A 19965-nucleotide genomic window follows, 5' to 3' on the forward strand; every position below is an offset into this window, starting at 1 on the left:
CCTGCCATCACGTTTGTCCAAACCTATAGAATGTACAACCCCCAGAGTGACCCCTGATGTAAACTATGGACTTTGGACATTGTGACGTCATTGTAGCTTTGCTTAATTGTAGCGAACGTACTACGGCGGGGTGGGATGTCCACATTGGGGAATATTGCACACGTAGGAAAGAGGGAGTAAGGAGAACTCTCTGTACTTTCCACTTAGTTTGGCTGTGAACCTAAAGCTGCTTTAAAAAAAAAAGTTAATAAATGTAAAAAAAAAGAAAAATGAACCTTTCATAAACCTAAACCTATTTGGACCCATTAAAGAAGGATTAGGTAAATACTTTATGTAGCCATTGAAGGCAAGCTTGTTTTTTGTTTTTGTTTTTTACCTTTTTAAAAAATTTCAGGGGCGCCTGGGTGGCTTGGTCGGTTAAGCGTCCGACTTCGGCTCAGGTCATGATCTCACGGCCCGTGAGTTCGAGCCCCACGTCGGGCTCTGTGCTGACCGCTCAGAGCCTGCAGCCTGTTTCAGATTCTGTGTCTCCCTCTGTCTCTGCCCCTCCCCTGTTCATGCTCTATCTCTCTCTGTCTCAAAAATAAATAAACGTTGAAAAAAAAAAATTTTAAATTTCAATTGCAGGGGCACCTGAGTGGCTCAGTTGGTTGGGGGTCCGACTTCGGATCTCACGGTGCATGGGTTTGAGCCCTGCGTCCGGCTCCGTGCTGACAGCTCCCAGCCTGGAGTCTGCTTCGGATTCTGTGTCTCCCTCTCTCTCTGACCCTCTCCTGCTTGCACTCTGGCTCTCTCTCTCTCAAAACTAAATAAACATTAAAAAACTTTTTTTTTAATTGCAGTATAGTTAACATACATAACATGTATGTTGTTGCAAATGGCAAGATTTCATTCTTTTATGGCTGAATAATATTCCATTGTGTATATACACATACCCCATCTTTTTATCCACTCATCAATCTATGAACGCTCGGGCTGCTTCCATAACTTGGCTCTTGTACATTAACGCTGCTCTAAACACAGGGGTGTGTGTATCCCTTTGAATTCGTGTTTTTGTACTCTTTGGGTAAATGGCCAGTAGAGCGATTACTGGATTGCAGGGTAGTTCTATTTTTAACTTTTTGAGACACATCCATACTCTTTTCCACAATGGCCGCCCCAGTTTGCATTCCCACCAACAGTGCACGAGGGTTCCTTTTCCTCCACAGCCTCACCAACACTCGTTTCTTGCATTTTTGATTTTAGTCATTCTTACAGATATGAAGTGATCCCATTGTAGTTTTGATTTGCGTTTCCCTGATGATGAGTGGTTGGGTGGTGAGTGTCGTTTCATGTGCCTGTTGGCCATGTGAATATCTTCTTTGGAGAAATGAATGATTATATCTGCTAGCTATTTTATTTTATTGAATGTTTATTTATTTTTGAGAGAGAGAGAGACAGAAACAGAGACAGAGCATGAGCAGGGGAGGAGCAGAGAGAAAGGGAGACAGAATCCAAAGCAGGCTCCAGGCTCTGGGCTGTCAGCACAGAGCCCGACATGGGGCTCGAACCCACGAACCGTAAGATCATGACATGAGCCAAAGTCGGAGGCTTAACCGACTGAGCCACCCAGGCGCCCCACCTTCTGGCTATTTTTTTAAGCTTAGGTGTTTATTCTGAGAGAAAGAGAAAGAGAGCACACGTGAATCAGGGGTGAGGCCTAGAGAGATAGTATTCCAAGCAGGCTCCATGCTGTCAGCACAGAGCCTGACGTGGGACTCGATCTCACGGCTCAGTCTCACAAACCGTGAGATCATGACCTGAGCTGAAACCAAGAGTCAGATGCTTAACTGATGGAGCCACCCAGGTGCCCCTTCTGGCCAATTTTTAATTGGATTATTTGGGTTTTAGTTACTGAGTTGTATAAGTTCTTTATATATTTTGGATACTAACCCTTCATTTGAAAGTCATTTTCTCCCATTCAGCAGACTGTCTTTCAGTTTTGTTGATTGTTTCCTTTACCCTGCGGAAGCGTTTTATTTTGACGTAGTCCCAATAGTTTACTTTTGCTTTTATTTTCCTTACTTCAGGAGACTTATCTTGAAAAACATTGCTATGGCCAATGTTAGAGGCATCCCTGCCTGTGGTCTCTTCTAAGATTTTTATGGTTTTAGACGGCAAATTTTAAAAAGCATTTTTTTTTGTACTTTGTGACCTTCTTAAATGACAATGTATCATTTTCACAGTGAAAAAAGTTACATTAGAAGTCCCCTCCTGGTTTCAAGATAAGCCTCAGATAGTCAATCTAAAGTAGTCATAGATTGTGCTTATTCTTTATCCTACCACCTTGTTTAAATCCTCTTCATAGTACATATTATCAAAAAAGTATTTTATTTGTTAACTTGCTAATTATTTATGTCTCCTATCTTTACTAGAATGTAAATTCTCTGAGGAAAAAATACCTCTCTTATTCAACGTGTTTCCATATGCTAGACTACAGACTAAAACAGAATAGGCATATGGTAATAATTTGTTGAAAAAAATAAATGAATTGACTGCTCATTTAGCACGTTCTTTCATAAATATATTTCGATACGTACTCTCCATTTCACAATCCTGCCCACTTAATGTAAGTCCCCTGAGGGCAAGGACTGTGCCATCATCATTCTTCATGCTGGCTAAAGCCCCATGCCTGAGCCACTGTAGACAAAGGTGGGAAGGAAGGAAGGAAGGAAGGAAGGAAGGAAGGAAGGAAGGTGGGAAGGAAGGAAGGAAGGAAGGAAGGAAGGAAGGTGGGAAGGAAGGAAGGTGGGAAGGAAGGAAGGAGCTTAAAGTCTGAGGGCTAACGCCCATGCTCTTCTCCCTACACCATTATGCCTGAATTCATCCTTCGAGAAGCTAATACGAATTCTAGGGTTAAAGAAAGTTCTCCAGTCAAATAACTTCATAAAATCTTGGTTTAAAAGAGGTTAAGATTCCAGGCGCCTGGATGGCTCAGTCGGTTGAGCGTCCAACTTCGACTCAGCTCATGATCTCGCTGTTCCTGAGTTTGAGCCCCACATCGGGCTCTATGCTGACAGCTCAGAGCCTGGTGCTTGCTTCAGATTCTGTGTCTCCCTCTCTCTCTCTGCCTCTTCCCTGCTTGTGCTTTGTTTCTCTCTCTCCGAAAAATAAATAAATATTTTAAAAAATTTTTAAAGAGGTCATGTATTTGGCGCAGGACCTTGGCAGTTTGTTGTAAAGGTGTATGATAAATAATCACAAGGGGGCACAACATGTCGGGTAGCTCATCCTATGGACAAGTCCTTTATAACAGGCAGACTTTAGATTATGGAACAGGCAGCCTGTCTCACCATGAAATTAGTTTCATTTATTCATTATGTTAATCACTAATTCTTACTGAGGTTTTAATGATCACAGCGGGTTTTTGGAGATGTCTTTCTATCAGCTAGGAGAGAACTTATTGACCACGTTCTTCAGCTTCCATTATGACATTTGTCACCCAGTAAACCATGCAATCCTATAGCCCGGAGTACATACCTTCCCAGCCGCCACTGGCTGCACCAGGACCTCCGCGTCCCCTGTGCCTCGTTAGCTGGCGGTGAGTGTGGCAATGGTCCAGGCCCTGCCATCAGTCTGCCACCAGGTTCTTATTTGCAAAATGTAGATAAGAGTAATTACCACATGTGTAGTGTGAGGAGTAAACGTATGCAATGATACACTACCTACTTATACTTACAAAACGTGGTCTTCCTCCTGTTCGGTTCCAATCGGGCAATTTATATAAAGGCAAGATCAGGTTTGAACAGGAGCCTCCACAAAAAGACTTAAAAACAACCAATCCTGGTACCACACGGTCTCCTTCTCGTGTTCTTCCCAATTTCAGGATAAAAACGAACATCTAGCCTTCAGTTCAGAAATTGGCTCAAAAGCTCCCAAGTGAGTGTGCAGCCAGTTTCAAAGTGAGGATATCCACTCAACGGCAGTGTCTTCGGGCTCCTGAACTGTTACCATTTCCAGGTACAACCTGGGAGGCAAAAGTTGGAGAAGAAAGAAAAGAAAGAAAGGGAAGAAAGATTACAGGCCGATATCTACGATAAACCTCAGCAAAATATGAGCAAACTGAATCCAACGAGACATTGAAAGGATCGTACACCGTGAGCAGGTGGGATTTATTCCAGGGATGTAAGGAGGATACAATAGCCACGAAACAATCAGTGGGATAGACTTGAATAAGGTGAAGGACAAAAATCATGCGATCATCTCAATAGATGTAGAAAAAGCATTGGACAAAATTCAGTATCCATTTATGATAGAAACTCAGTAAAAGGGGTATAGAGGGAATGCACCTCAACATAATAAAGGCCATGTATGACAAACCCACAGCTAATATCATGCTCAAGAGTGATGAGTTGAAATTGTTTTTCTCTAAGGAATGATTAGGAACAAAACAAGTGTGCCACTGTCCCTACTTTTATTCAGCACAGTACTGGAAGTGTTAGCTACAGAAATTAGGCAAGAAAAAGAAATAAAATTATACAAATTTGAAAGAAGGAAGGAAAACTGCCACTATTTGCAGATGATATGACGGTGTATATAGAAAACTCTAGACTCTGCCAAAAAACTGTAAGACCTAATAAACGAATTCGCTAAAGTTGCAGGATACAATATTTATAGACAAAAAATTGTTCTGTTTCTATAAGCTAATGATGAATTATAAGAAAGAAAAATCAGGGCGCCGGGGGGCTCAGTCAATCATCCGACTTTGGCTCGGGTCATGGTCTCACAGTTCGTGGGTTCGAGCCCCGTGTCGGCCTCTGGGCTGACAGCTCAGAGCCTGGAGCCTGCTTCGGATTCTGTGTCTCCCTCTCTCTCTCTGCTCCTCGCCCACTTACACTGTGTCTCTGTCTCTGTCTTAAAAAAAAAAGAAACACAAAAAAAGAAAGAGAAATCAAGAAAACGGTCTCATTTACAATCCACCAAAAAGAATAAAATACCTAAGAAATTTAATCAAAGAAGTGAGAGACCTGTACACTGAAAACCATAAGACATCGATGAAAGAATCTGAAGTAGAAACAGATAAATGGGAAGATATTCTATAATTATGGATTAAATAAATTAATATTGTTAAGGTGTCCACACTCCTCAAGGAAATATATATATTCAACGCATTCCTTATCAAAATTCTAATGACATTTTTCACAGAACAAGAAGATATAATTCTAAAATTTATATGGAACCACAAAAGACCCCAAATAGCCAAAACAATCTTGAGAAAGAAAAACAAAGCTGGAGGTATCATGCTCCCTGATTTCAAACTACACTACAAAGCTCTAGCAATCAAGACAGTATGGTATTGCTATACAGACACCCTGATGAACAGGACAGAATAGAGACCTCAGATATAAACCCATGCATATATGGTCAATTAGTTTTGACAAAGGAGGCAAAAATATACACTGGGGAAAGGCCAGTCTCTTCAATAAATTATGTTGAAAAAAATGAACAGCTACCCTCACAAAAACCAAAACTGTACAACTATCTTACACTGTATACAAAAATTAACTCAAAGTGGAGTAAATACCTGACTGTAAGACCTGAACCCATAACATTTCTAGAAGAAAATACAGGCAAGAAGCTTCTTGACATTGGTCTTAGCGATGGTGTTTTTTGGATCTGAGTCCAAAGACAAGGGAAACAAATGCAAAATAAACAAAGGAGATCTCATCTTCTGCACAGAAGAGAAAGAAAGAAAGAAAGAAAGAAAGAGTAAATCATATGTCCAATAAGAGGCTAATAACCAAAATATTAAAAAAAGTCCTAGAACAAAATTTTTTAAAGAAGCAAACAATCTGATAAAATACAGGCAAGGATCTGAACAGACATTTTTCTGAAGAAGACATACAGATGGCCAACAACACAGGAAAATATGCTCAACATCACTAACTATCAAGGAAATGCAAATCAAGCCAGAATGTGATATCACCTCACCCCTGTCAAAATGGCTAGTAGAAAAAAGAGAAGTAAGTGTTGATGAGGATGCACAGAAAGGGGAGCCCCAGTGCATTGTTGGTAGGAATGCAAATTGGGGCAGTCACTATGGAAGATAGTATGGAGTTTCCTCAAAAAATTAAAACTAGGGCTACCAGGTGATGTAGCAATTCCACTACTAGATATCTATTCAAGGAAAACAAAAACACTAATTCAAAAAGACACGTGCTGTTCATTGCAGCATATTTACCATAGCCAAGATAAACAACCTAAGTGTCCATCGATAGATGAATTGATAAAGAAGATGTGTTATATATATAATGGAGTATTACTCAGCCATCAAAAAGGATGAAATCTTGCCATTTGCAATGACATGGATGGGCCTTGAGAGCATTATGCTAAGTGAACAGAGTCAGTCAAAGAAAGACAAATACTGTGATGATCTCACTTATATGTGGGACCCAAACCACAAAACAAATGAACAAAACAAAACCCAGAGAACAGATTGGTGGTTTCCAGAGGGGAGGGAGATTGGGTGTGGCAAAACAGGTGAAGGGTATTGAGAAGTACAAACTTTCAGTTATAAAATAAATTATTCACGGGGTTGTGATGTGAAGCATAGGGAATATAGTGAATAATACTGTAAGAACTTCGTAAGGTGACAGATGGTGACCGGACTCCTTGGGTGTCCATTTTGCGATGTATACAAGTATCAAACCACTCGAATACTTTGAATTGACATAGTAGGTCAATTGGATCTCAATAAAAGATAATCAGATACATGGGGAAAATTTTTCAAAAGAAGTACAAAGTGAGAATTTCAAATCCTGATTCCAAAACTTGCTATAAAGCTAAGTAATCATGGCAGCATGGTCCTGGCATAAGGATGGACATATGGAAGAAAACTGAGATTTCCCAGGAATAAACTCTAGCATTTATGGTCAGAGATTTTTAACCAAAGTGTCAAGAAAATTCAGTGGGAGAGGAACAGTTTCTTCAACAAATGGTACTGGGGCAACTGCTTCACACTATACAAAAAAATTAACTCGAAAAGGATTCCAAGCCTACATGTGAGATCTAAAAGTATACAACTCTTAAGACACAGGAATAAATCTTCATGATGTTGGGTCAAGCGATTATTTCTGAGGCTTGACGCAAAAAGTACAAGTGATATAAGAAGAAAATCAACAAATAAAATTTTCAAATCAGTAAGAGATGAAGTGCTTTTTGGACTTTAAGACACTCCATCAAGAAAGAGAGAAGACAGCTCACCACTTGGGAGAAAAGTATCCCTCAAGGAGCATATATATTCAAAATATAGTTTTTAATAAAACCCCTACAACTAATAATAAAAAGGCAACCTGGTTCTTAAAATAGATCATAGAATTGGAATAGACAAAAAAAGAAAAGTCCTAACAGATTTGGTAACTGATGTTCATTAATGACCCTGAAAATAACAGTGGCGTAGAAGGATGGGAGTAGAAATAAATCTATTTTAGAGGGATTCATAGAACATGGGAGGTGCTGTTACTGCATTTATTTAGTAACGCATATAAAATGGTTACTACTGTACGATGAGCTCTTTTAAGTATTTTTTAAAACTTAGACCATTTAATCTAGCTTCATAAGTATCATTATCATCCCAACTAAGGAAACTGAGGCACAGAGTAGTCGAGCACTTGTGCAGGGTACAAGGTATTAAATATAAAATTTTAACAACTGTTTATACGTTTGAATAATACATACCGTGTCTTACTAGTTAGTAAGACTGTTACGGAATTTTGCACTCTTGGGATTAGATGAAAATTGAACTTTGATCCAATGTTAACATTGGAAATTGCCCCATTTTCAGAGTAGTTATGAAAATGTCACATAAGCAGGTATCGAAAGGAGGGAAAAATAAAATGTACAGCTCTGTTGACTTATTTTCAAAGCCTCGTTGACACTGTCTGTCCTCACCCTTATTTTTACCTGGTGAAATGTTGTGGTGCTTTCTCTCTGTGGAGTATCCTTTGCCCAGTTCCCCGTTTCTCTGTTAGGAGAGAACCCACGGCCTCAGTCGAAGTTCACCTTGTGTTTTGTAGGTTCCTCTTCTCTGTGAAAGACTTCAAGGGTTGGTGAGTGCAACCTTGCTCCTGTCTCCCCCAGGCAGGATGCAACCTGCAACAAATCACGAAGGAGACTGGACCCATTAACAGGGCTGTAGCCACTTAAGTATATTAACTGTTTCAAGTTGTGGAATACCACGCATCCCCTATAACAAATATTGTGCTAACTAGTTACAACTAGTACGTATTTCCTGCCCGCAATAGCCCTGCAAGCCAAGTCCTATTAAGCCCATCTTCCAAGTGAGGAAATTGAGGTTCAAGGACATTAACATCTACACCCTAGTCAACGTGATGCCCCCCCCTTGCTCGCCAGCCAGCCAACCTTCGTAAAGTTACTGTTCATATCAGTAGTCGGCGGTATCTGTAGGATTATTTGAGCAAACGTGAGTTCTTTATTGATTTTGTGATTGGCTAGGCTTTAAAAACATGGGCGAGACTAGTGAGACAAGACAGCAAAGGTCTGTAGCATATTTTGTAGTTGGGGGAACAGAATGCTCTCAAGGAGTGTCACCTGCAGGTTGGTATGCTATGGAATATTGGTGGGAAGACCCATGAGCTAACACACGAGCGTTAACGGCTGTTAGAAATCTGCCTGCTGCTGGACTTAGGTTGGTTAATATTTGTAAAATGAGCAGAACTAAATATTATTTTGAGCTGTTTCAATTAAATTCCACTAAATTTCGTTTCTTAAAATGGGGCCTCAGAAAAGGTGACTCACAAAAGATGTCCACCTGTCCTGGATGCCAGCAGTGAAAGAATAAAAGGGTTGAAGTGAGTGCCATCATTCGCGTCAAAGAGAACACTGTGTGCCTGGTTTCCATGGAGTCCGCCACCAGGATTTCGGCCTGAGGCCTTTGCCTTTCTGCAGGACGCCGATGGAAAATACGGGCATCCCGCCCTTTCCTTTGTTCTTGGACCATTAACCACTGTCGGTTTATGCAACATGGAAAGGAAGTTGCGCAGAGTAGGGTGGTTTCCCTCCGTGGTGGTTGTTGCTGTTGACGCTGTTGTTGTTTATAGACAGATCGTAGGAACTTGTTGAAGAGATGTATTTAACGATTTTATCCAATTAAGGACCTTTTTTTGTTTTTTTTTTAATTAAAAGCTCTGGGAAAGCCAATTTGTTAGACATTAAGTGGTTCACAAGATGTAAGTTTCTTCCCAATGCAACCAGCCATCTGGACGCTTTGGATCTTGCACCGCAGGAAGAAACCAAGGCACGGCTGAGGACTCATTAAAGAGAGTCCAGGTCTTGAGACATAAGCCGGACATATGCACCGAACAGAAAGCCACCCATAGGCCACCCTCGTCTCCCCTTTACAGGAATGCTCTGATGCAGTGGTGGAGTTCGAAAAATTGCAGAGATGACATCATAACTTCCAGGAAGATCCACAGATTTTTCTAAGTGCTTCAATTGCTTTTGCTGCCCCTGGAGCATGGGACTCCAAACGTCTCTGAACTATCATTATTCACCCCCCCCCCCCCCGATTCAATGTCATCACGTCCACCAAGAAGACAAAGGGTCTCCGGGATAGTAGCGATGAGTCCATTAATTCCAGACGTCTCCTAAAAGATCTGGCAATGTGGCCAAAGACTGGACAATGTTTAGGGGCAGTTAGCTCCAGTAAGGCATTCCCTCTTTAAGTCTTTGGTGACAAAGATTTGGAATCACATACTGAATATATTCTAACATCCTCCCTAATCCCGGAAATTTCAAGACCGGAAATTCTAATAATGTCATTGAAGTCTCCATGACTACTTTTAAGGTCGTGCTGCTCGCTTTTGTGCAAAAAGCTATCTGATACTTTAAAGTCTGTTTTTATAATTTGGGAATAATCCATGCAGTGAATAATTAGCAGACCGTTAATCATACCATTATGATCAATTAAACACTTATATGTATCACATACAGTTGGGGATCTCGTTTTTAGCCCATTTTTTAAAAAGATAAAAGTTTGGTCATCTCACTCATGGTGACCCCACTGTGGTGGTCACATAACAGTGGTCACAAGTCTTTTGAACACTTGTTCTCAGAATTTCCATCCCCTATAAAGCAGTGGAATGTAGGCTTCCCAGTATTCCCCTACTCTCTGATGTCACCAAAGTGTTTGCAGTCAAGAGTAGAGCTGAAAATAAAACACTTGTTAACCATTTGCACTCCAGAAAGGAACAGTTACTGAAGCCTCTGACTGTCGGCCACTGCTGTCACTAGCATTGACATAGAGCTGTCCCTGCTCTCATGACAAGGTCAAGAATTTAAAAATGCACTAGGGTGTGGTTACTATCGTGGTAATTATCATTATTATTTTAATATTTAAGAGCAATGTTACATATATTTTCTCATTTCATCTCTGCCATTAGTTCAGAGATGGACAATATTATTCACACTTTATAGAGGAAACATCAATCTTGGAGAGAGGTAATAATTTACCCAAGTCCACTTGGCCAACAAGTTCTAGAGCTGAGAGTGGCTTATTCTTACCACCATCGCCACGACTTTTAGGAAGAATGATAGCTCCCTTACGAGAATAAAAGTGTTGTTCATTGCTTCGTTCTGCCTAGCCAACCTTCTCTGGTTGCAAAAATTCTGACTACACAGCTGACCACTGTTCGCTGATTGGAGATCTCATGCTCTGTGAGTCAGAGTCCCATCACTCGAGAACCTTGAAAGTGTTTTGGAAACTTAAGGAAGGATTATAAAAATAAAAAGTAGCTTTTACAATACAGATGGCTAATACAAAAGTAACTTTGCCAACCCATACATGAATGTAAATGGACTAATGTAGACAGAAAAGATTTTCAGAGTAGATGCTCTGCGTTCTCTCCCATGAATGCAATTCTTATTTAAAGGTAAGCGTGACTTCATTACCATGCCTTCGGGGGAACCATTAAAGGCCTTGTTTCTCCCAGGGCTAGACTCAGCTCTCAATATCATGCTGGACTTTTCAGGGGAAAAAGCGTATGTGAAATATCTTGGCTTAGGAAGAAAGTTAATCTTGCAAATCAAAAAACTTTTTTTTCATTTTTTTTTAAAGTAGGCCTCACACCCAGCATGGAGCCCGACGCAGAGCCCCGTGCAGGGCTTGAAGTCACGACTCTGAGATCACGACCTGCGAGGAGATCAAGAGTTGGACGCTTAACTTACTGAGCCACCCAGGTGCCCCCGTGACTATTTTTTTTTTCTTAATTTGACTTGCCAAAGTCATGGTTTTCACTTAGTAATTTTCACTGCATACATGCACAACAGAGATACATTTCCAACCAAACTTCCTTCCTGCTCACTAATTTTAAGATGTTCTTAGATAAACGGATTTTTTAATGCTTTACTATTTTAGTTAAATTCATCAGAGTTTTGGCCTCCAGCTAGCTGTTAATTGTTTCACTCCATTGCTACAGATTTCCTCCTTACCGCTCAGAACACATCAAAATTGTTTTCTAATTGAGCTTGCAAACATTTTATCCGGTTTACCCCTTCTTCTCATCTTTATTGTCTTACAGATGTTTTCCACTTTATCATGTAGTGACTTGCTCCCCATCCGAATTAAGTCTATTCTGTTCACCACGACATTGTTATTATCCCCCAGTAAAAAACCAGGATACGCTGAGTCCTCCCCGCCTTCTTCAGAAGTGAAAGCTCTAGGTCCCATAAAATCTTTGTTGATAAGGACCGTCAGAAAGGCTAGTGACAGTGTAGCATCCGTGGTCAATTCTCTCTACCTAGAATGTGTTCCACGAAACATCGACTTCATGAGGTTGCAGGCTGGTTGCTCTGGTTTTGTATAGTATTTGAAAACTGATAAAACATCGCAATCCAGAAAGCGAAACTTCAAATTAAAAAAGAAAAAATTGCTGCAAGAATACTAATGTTCTGGGAAGATCCCATATAAACGCGGATGAAAGGTATCTCTCTTCTCATAGATCTTGAACCAGAAGTACGGCCTTCTATTTCTCAGTGGCCGGTGAGGTGCCTCTCCAGGTACAAATGTGGAGTAAATACGGAGCCAGGAAGACAAAAGTGAAATACATGATCGCAGTTGGCCGAACTGTCTCCCCGGCAGGATGCTTCAGTGGAGAGAACTGAAGTGGACATTTCTGACCAGAGAGCTATGAGGCTGGTGAAATCTGATCGTGTCTCCTGTCCCTTCTGTTTCATGAAATTCTCAGGCTTCCTGCGTTTCACACAACCAACAGACCATGAAATAACCTGCAGCCATTTGGGAGAGTTTCTGCACCCTGAGGGAGGGACCCAGCCCCGCTCACAATCCCTCTCTCGTGTCCGAGGGGGCATGGCAGTGGGGCGTCACTGAGAAAGTGTTTCGCAGGAGAACGAGAGACGCTTCTGTCCGACACACCACTCTAGGCTAAGGCCACCTACGTGGAGGGGCTCTTCCCCGTCAGCTGTGTCCCTCACCTCAGAAGAGGAGAGCCTTTTCTGGCCACACAGGAACTCACCAAATTTCCATATGTAGCGAAGGCTCTGCCAGATGGACTTGATCTTCTGTTTCACCAGGGACTGGTGGGGGTCAGGGGCAGACACAGACTGACGGAGATTTCAGGACGAGGGCCCCGCCGAAGTCTGTGACTGTAGGCTTTTAGCCATGGGGATATTTAGTCCCGTTCTTCTTTCTCGATAAAATATTAGGCTCAGTTTAAAGCTATCCAGAACTTAAGGACCAAGAAATCGCAGCTGGAGAATGGTCTGATTAACTTTAATTGCCGGTCACCTAGCACTCAGTCCTTCATCACATACTTATGGGACCCTACTATGTACCAGGCACTAGTCTAGGCCCCGAGGATTCTGTGCTACCCAGGTCACAAATCACTGCTTTTCTGGAGTCCATGTGATAGTGGGAGATAGGGCCAATAAACGAACGAACCAGTAAAAGCGTACTCTCTACGAAGAATATGGGGCAGGGTAGTGGGCTTACGGAGTGACCGTGGCAGGGGATGAGAGGAAAGGGCCACCGGAAGTGGCCAGGGAAGACTCTTGTGTGCCGGCGACCCAGGGCCAGCGTCTGGTGAGGAAGAAGACTGAGGCCACGGGAGGACCCCAGGTGAAGTTCCAAGTGGATGACTCGAAGATCCTGAAACCGGGCCCAGTAAACACCATGGTGGTGACCATCTGCTCCATGAAATAGCCCATCAGATATGCTACCAAGTTAAAATACACGTATATACCATCCTGGGAAGTTTTAATTTTAAAATCCACGGAAGACACACAAACCGCCTGAATCCAAGGTACACCAAGACCTTCTCCCAAATGGCCCCTTTCTTTCTGTCGGATTTCCACAATATAATATACAAAGACTGTCTCTTAGCGGCTTCCAAGGAACCCATCGGCTGCTCCAGGAAGAACGCCTTGTCTTGTCCTGCCTGAGGACAAGGGGAAGGCTATGGTTTCTTCCTCTTGGGCCATCGGACACCCAGGTTCTCTTACATTCTCGAGCTTCTGCACACTCTCCAACCGACCTACACCCCTAAAATCCACCTCTGCTTGGCCGGGATAAATGTTGTTGAACGTCTGTCAACATCGAGGGCGTCCAGACGTAACGATTCGTTACCCTTCTAATTTAGGGGGGCTTGCAAAGTTGAACACATTTGGAAGGGGAAAAAGATCACACCAACACTCTAAATGGACTCCGAGTTAATTTTTCAAATGAAAAAATGTCATTAAGTTTTTAAAGTATTTAATTTGGAAGCTTTTAAAATTTCTAATTGTGGCGGATCATTCAAGACTCCATTGTTTGCAAGCACGCGTAACTACAGTGCCAATGAGCTGACTGAGCGCTGTGTACTAAACGGAAGAGGGTGGCCCTGATAAGCCCTTAAAATCTCATGGTGCTAACATGTGCAAACGTTAATCTACATCACGGTAAAATGTCCTGGATAAAATCATCCTTACACTCGATATTTTCGGTTGCTTTTCGTGAAGGATACATTTTGAGAAGTAGCATAGACTAAGCATCAAAGGATGAAAGGTTGGGGGGAAAAAAAAACTTCTATTTTTACTCAAAGGCAGAGTAAAGGAAATAGATGTGACACAGATAAAGAAAGGAGCTCTGAGGAAACTGTGCGATACAGTTATTTCCTCCCTCTTCCCATACGAGTATATTTTCATCTTCCAGCATCAGGCACATAAATTTCCAAAGCTTCCAATGCTTCAATCCCTGGAGCATCGTAAGTCCTCGGTAAATATTTATAAAATCAGTGGAAGGGGGGAAGCAAGAAAGACCCTCCATAAACAGTGCCTGTGTTTGAAATTGTATAGAGAGATGATCGGGATCCAGTAACACCTCTTACCCCAGTGGGTCTCAAATAAATGGAGAAGAAGACACATGCCTTAGCTATGGTGCCAGAATGAGATAGGAACCTGGGACTCCCCGTGGGACCTCTCTTCCACAGTGTAGACCCTTCCGAGCCAGCCACCAAGATGATTGCTGTCTGTCTCTCCTTACTGAGTCAAGAGAGCAAGGACTGACCGAGGTAAGGCGAGAGCTGTTTCTATACAGCACACTCAAGGCCAGGTCCCTAATTTCCAACTTACAGGGAAGGCAGCACAAAAAAATTGAGCCCGTGCAGGGGCCAGAAAGGAAGAAGGACTGCCCACTGGGAGGCCAGACCTCCTAACAGGAAGCAGAGAATGTCATTCTCTCCATATATCACCCATCAATTGGGTGGAATAATCCTTACTCACGCGGGAAGGATTTTGTAAAGAGTAGAAAATGCAAAAGTGGCCTCATGGACACGATGGGACCAGGGACACAGGTCTTCATAGTACCAGCTACGTTTAAATCAGGATTTCAATCAGGATTTCAAACAAGGTGGGAGTGGAGGGAGGAAAGAGTATTTCTAATTTTAAGCTCAACAGCCTGAATGGTTCATCAACAAATGGATAAACAAACCGTGGTACATCTATACAATGGAATACGATTCAACAGTAAAAACAAATAACTGAAATAACTATGGCACATGCAACCCTGTGAAGGGCACTCCAAAGCATCACACTAGGTGAAAGAACCCAGACACAAAAGGCTTCGAATTATATGATTCCATTTATAAGACATTCACTAAGAGGCGAGACTATCGGCACAGACCCCAATCAGTAATTGTCAGGATTTGAAGGGAGCAGGAGAAGACAGAGTCTAATGGGACACAGGGAACACTTTGGGCTGATAGAAATATTCTACATCTCAGTTGTGGTGGTGTTGACACAACTGTATACATTTCTCAAATTTTATCCATGTGTTCACCCCGAAAGAGTAAATTTAGACAGGACAGTCTTTTCAACAAATGGTACAAAGAAATGAATCTGGATACAGACCCAACACCCTACCCCCAAAAAATGAATTCAAAATGGATTATGAACCTAAATGTAAAATGCAAGACTATAAAATTTGTAGAAGATAAAAACGGAGAAAATATAGATGCTCTTGGGTTTGAGCATGTCGTTTTAGATGCAACACTGAAGGCACGATCCGTGAAAGAATTAATTGATAAGTTGGAGTCTGTTAAAATTAAAAGCTTCTGTTCTGTGGAAGAATGTAAAAAACTAAATTCGTGAATGAATGAATGAATGAATGAATCTCACTCTTTAAAAAATAAGTCTTGGGGCACCTGGGTGGCTCAGTTGGTCAAGCCTCCGATTTCGGCTCAGATCATGATCTCACGGGTTTGTGAGTTCGAGCCCCGCGTCAGGCTCTGTGCTGACAGCTCAGAGCCTGGAGCCTGCCTCGAGTTCTGTGTCTCCCTCTCTCTCTGCCCCTCCCTTACTCTTACTCTGTCTCTCTCTCTCTCAAAAAAAAAAAAAAAGCAGGGACGCCTGGGTCGCTCAGTCGGTTAAGCCTCCGACTTCGGCTCATGTCATGATCTTACGGTTCGTGGGTTCGAGCCCCGTGTCGGGCTCTGTGCTGACAGCTCAGAGCCTGGAACCTGCTTCAGATTCTGTGTCTCCCTCTTCCTCTGCTCCTCCCCTGCTCGCACTCTCTCTCTCAGAAGTAAATAAATGCTAAAAAATAAGTCTCGAGTGTCAGAGACGACATTGTTCACACCAACCAAATCATCTCTGAGACGAAAGGGAATTTTTTGAGTTGCAGGAAGAGTACAGGTCCCCCTCAGCAGCTGAGACACGGGTCGGTCAGGAGGCCAGCAGAGACAAGCAGAGTCTCTCGCTTACGGTGGAAGTGAGTTGACAAAGGCAACGAGGAAACAAACATCACCAACCGTGTCTCGATTGTTAGATAAAGGAGACTGATCATCAGGAGACTGATGACGAATTCAGGGAAAAAGAATGTGTGTTTTAGGAGTAGTAGTCATTTGACATAGACCTGGAGGATTTTGAGGTGGATTTGCAACAACATAAATGGTATTCCCAACTTACATTCTGTAATTTTAACTGTTCTATTCTCACTCCGGAATGTGTCCGCTAAATCATAGATCGATTCCTCATTTATCGTTTTCTGCGCAGACTTTTTGTATATATCCTTTCAAAATTCCCTGGTCCTTCTGCAAACAGTCTCCGTAAGCAGCCATACGGTCTGAGTCTATGTGCTTTGAGGACTCTGTTGGTTGTCACGGAATGCAGGTCCTTGTCATTAGAATCCACTTGCAGTGGGAAGTGTAGACACATGCTTTGTGTAAAAGGGCAGCCTTTGAAAAGAAATGAATCCGGAAACGTAAACAGAGCAGAGATTTGGCCACTGTAAAGAAATTAACTTTGTTTACAAACACTTGGAAACTTTGTGGAATTTCGAAAGAAAGATACGATTTGGCTGGTGGTCTGTCCTGTGGGCGATTTAGAGAGAACAGTTGTTTATTCTCAAAAGTCGGAATATTCACAGAGATTCCTCCCTAGTGGAATAATGTTCACAGATGGGCCAGAATCGATGCCATTAAGGGATCATGTTCACTGTGTTATTTCCAGATGAATAGGGCAGGGTGAATGGCTACACGTTTCAAGAAACCTCAGGCAAAGGAGGTTAGAGGAAGCGCAGGGAATTAAAAAGGATTCAGAAACAATGTATTCACATTTGAGACTAGATTGTTTCCAGCGGTTTCAGGTGCTGTCTGGGTAAGTGGCATGCCGGGTCTGGGATCCCGAGCCGGCTCACCACAGGGCGAGGTCACTCCAGGGCTCCCAGCGCTGGCACCGGCTGCAGTCTCCTTGTTACTTTCCTTAAGCTTATTTTAAATTAAAATCATGGACTGATCAGTGCTTGTTCTTGAGACTTCAAAGCAAGTTTTTTAAACTTCACGGGTCACACATGGTCTCTGTTATAGGAGCGCCTGGGTGTCTCAGTTGGTTAAGCGTCAGCTTCGGCTCATGTCATGATTTCTCGGTTCATGAGTTCGAGCCCCGCGTCTGGCTCTGTGCTGACAGCTCGGAGCCTGGAGCCTGCTTCGGATTCTGTGTCTCCCTCTCTCTCTGCCCCTCCCCCACTTATGCTTTGTGTGTGTGTCTCTCTCTCAAAAAAATGAATAAACATTAAAAAAATTTTTTTTAATGGTGTCTGTTACATACTTCTTTTTTTCATTTTATTTATTTGTTTGTTTAACTGCCCTTTTAAAACTCTACGACCTAGGGGCGCCTGGGTGGCTCAGTCAGTTAAGCGTCCGACTTCGGCTCAGGTCATGATCTCACAGTCTGTGAGTTCAAGCCCCGCGTCGGGCTCTGTGCTGACTGCTCAGAGCCTGGAGCCTGTTTCAGATTCTGTGCCTCCCTCTCTCTCCGACCCTCCCCCGTTCATGCTCTATCTCTCTCTGTCTCAAAAATAAATAAACGTTAAAAAAAAAAAAACTTTATAAAAAAAATAAAATAAAATAAAACTCTACGACCTATTCTTAGCCCTCAGGCTACACAAAACAGGTTGCAGGCCACTGTTGAAACTACGCCAACCCCTGCTTAAAATCATTATATTTTAATGGAGATATAACTTAGGGCATCTCACTGAGTGCATTTGCAGAGGTATTACACTTTTGGGGGTCAATGAAACCCCAGTGGTTTAGGTTGTGGGTCTTTGACCATGTGATCGATCCAGACATGGGACTTCCCTGTCTCTACAAGGGAAGCACATTTTCAGAAGCTCTGAAACAACTGATAAGGACAAAGTGAAGTGAGGAAAAGCAGCATGATCCAAATAGAACAGACCTGGATGGCTGTTTCGAAGCGCATTTAGATTCATATACGAACAGCATTTGGAGTGTATTTTCCCAGGAATGAACACACAGGTGGTTGTCAAGGACTCCCTAAACACGCGAATGTACTGGTACATCGGGAAGCTTCTATCTGCAATGCTGGAGAGCCGGGGTCAAGAGGGGGAGACTAGCACACTCCCTGCGGCCTTCCTAACCCCCCAAACAAGGGAAACGAACAAATTCACACAACAGTTGCCATTGGAAGGAACAGAGCAGCCAATGCGAGGCTCACTGTGTTCTTCCCTAAGCCAAAGAACCGATTCCAGCCTATGGAAGAAGGAAACTCAGCAAATGGTGAAGAAGGCTACAGAAAAGTGAATATATCCAGGTAATTTCACCTCAACAGGTGTCTGACTCATTATAATAGAGAAAAATATCCTATCAGAAGACTCCATGCATAACATGTAAATAGAGTTGTAATGGTAACTGTTTATTGGGTGCTCACCGTAAGGCAGTCACTGTTCTACACAATCAGTGTGATTCTTAACCCCACTCTGCAGATGAGGAGACAGGGAGAAAGACAACTTGTTAAGCCTCTGTCCCCTAAATGGAAAATGGTCAAGACGCTATTTGAGCCCTAACCATTGTTCTTACTACCCACAAAAGCCGCATGGCTGGATAGGATTTTGAGTAGTTGGAGGCATATATTTTTATCCAAAAGTGTTAACAATGTGATTGGTAGCTTGGCCATGATTGAATTCATTTGGATAATTTATAGGAGGAAAGAGATACTTGTTAATTACAAAGACTTTTTCTTTTTTCTTTTTTTTTTTTTTTTTTTTTTTGGCCTGTGAATCTCAAAATACCTTTCCTTGTCATCTAATGGTAACTCCACAAGGCTATCTCTCTCTTTTTTTTAATGTTTATTTATTTTTGAGAAAGCACAAGCAGGGGAGGGGCAGAGAGAAGAGAACAGAGGATCAGAAGTAGGCTCTGCGCTGACACCCGTGGACCAGATGTGGGGCTGGAACTCATGAACTAACTGTGAGATCATGACCTAAGTGGAAGTTGGACGCTGAACCGACTGAGCCAGCCGGGTGCCCCCATAATGCTATCTAAGGGTAGCTTTTAAGAGACTTCATCAAGGGGCGCCCGGGTGGCTCAGTGGTTAAGCCTCCAACTTCAACTCAGGTCATGATGTCACGGTTTGTGGGCTCAAGCCCCATGTCGGGCTCTGTTCTGACAGTTCAGAGCCTGGAGCCTGCTTCAGATTCTGTGTCTCCCTCTCTCTCTGCCCCTCCCCTGCTTGCATTCTCTCTGTCTCAAAAAATAAGCACTAAAAAGATTTTTTTAATAATAAAAGAAATCATCCAAATAAATCGGATTTCTTAAGATTAATAAAATTTAAGCAACAGAAGTAGGAGTATAGTTGCTTTAACCCATCAGCATGTTAAAAACGCTGAAATGATTGCAACTGCAAAACCGGCCTAAAATATTGAAGAAACTTAAAATCCTAAGAGGAGAAACACAACCTTACACAGTGCAAAGAGTTTAGCGATCAGGTTGAAAGACGATTTCCGAAAACTTACTCTTTCTCCTTGTGGCAACATTTAATATAGTTACATTGAGAGCTTCAGGTGTTTTTATACAGTTTTTCAGAAATGTCAGTTATGTTTTTTACCACCTATGCTGACATGCACTGGCGATAAAGATCACTATGGCTTAAAAAGATGACATTTAGCACTTTATGCTAAAG

This window comes from Panthera uncia, chromosome F2 (assembly GCF_023721935.1).
Source record: "Panthera uncia isolate 11264 chromosome F2, Puncia_PCG_1.0, whole genome shotgun sequence".
Lineage (NCBI taxonomy): Eukaryota > Metazoa > Chordata > Mammalia > Carnivora > Felidae > Panthera > Panthera uncia.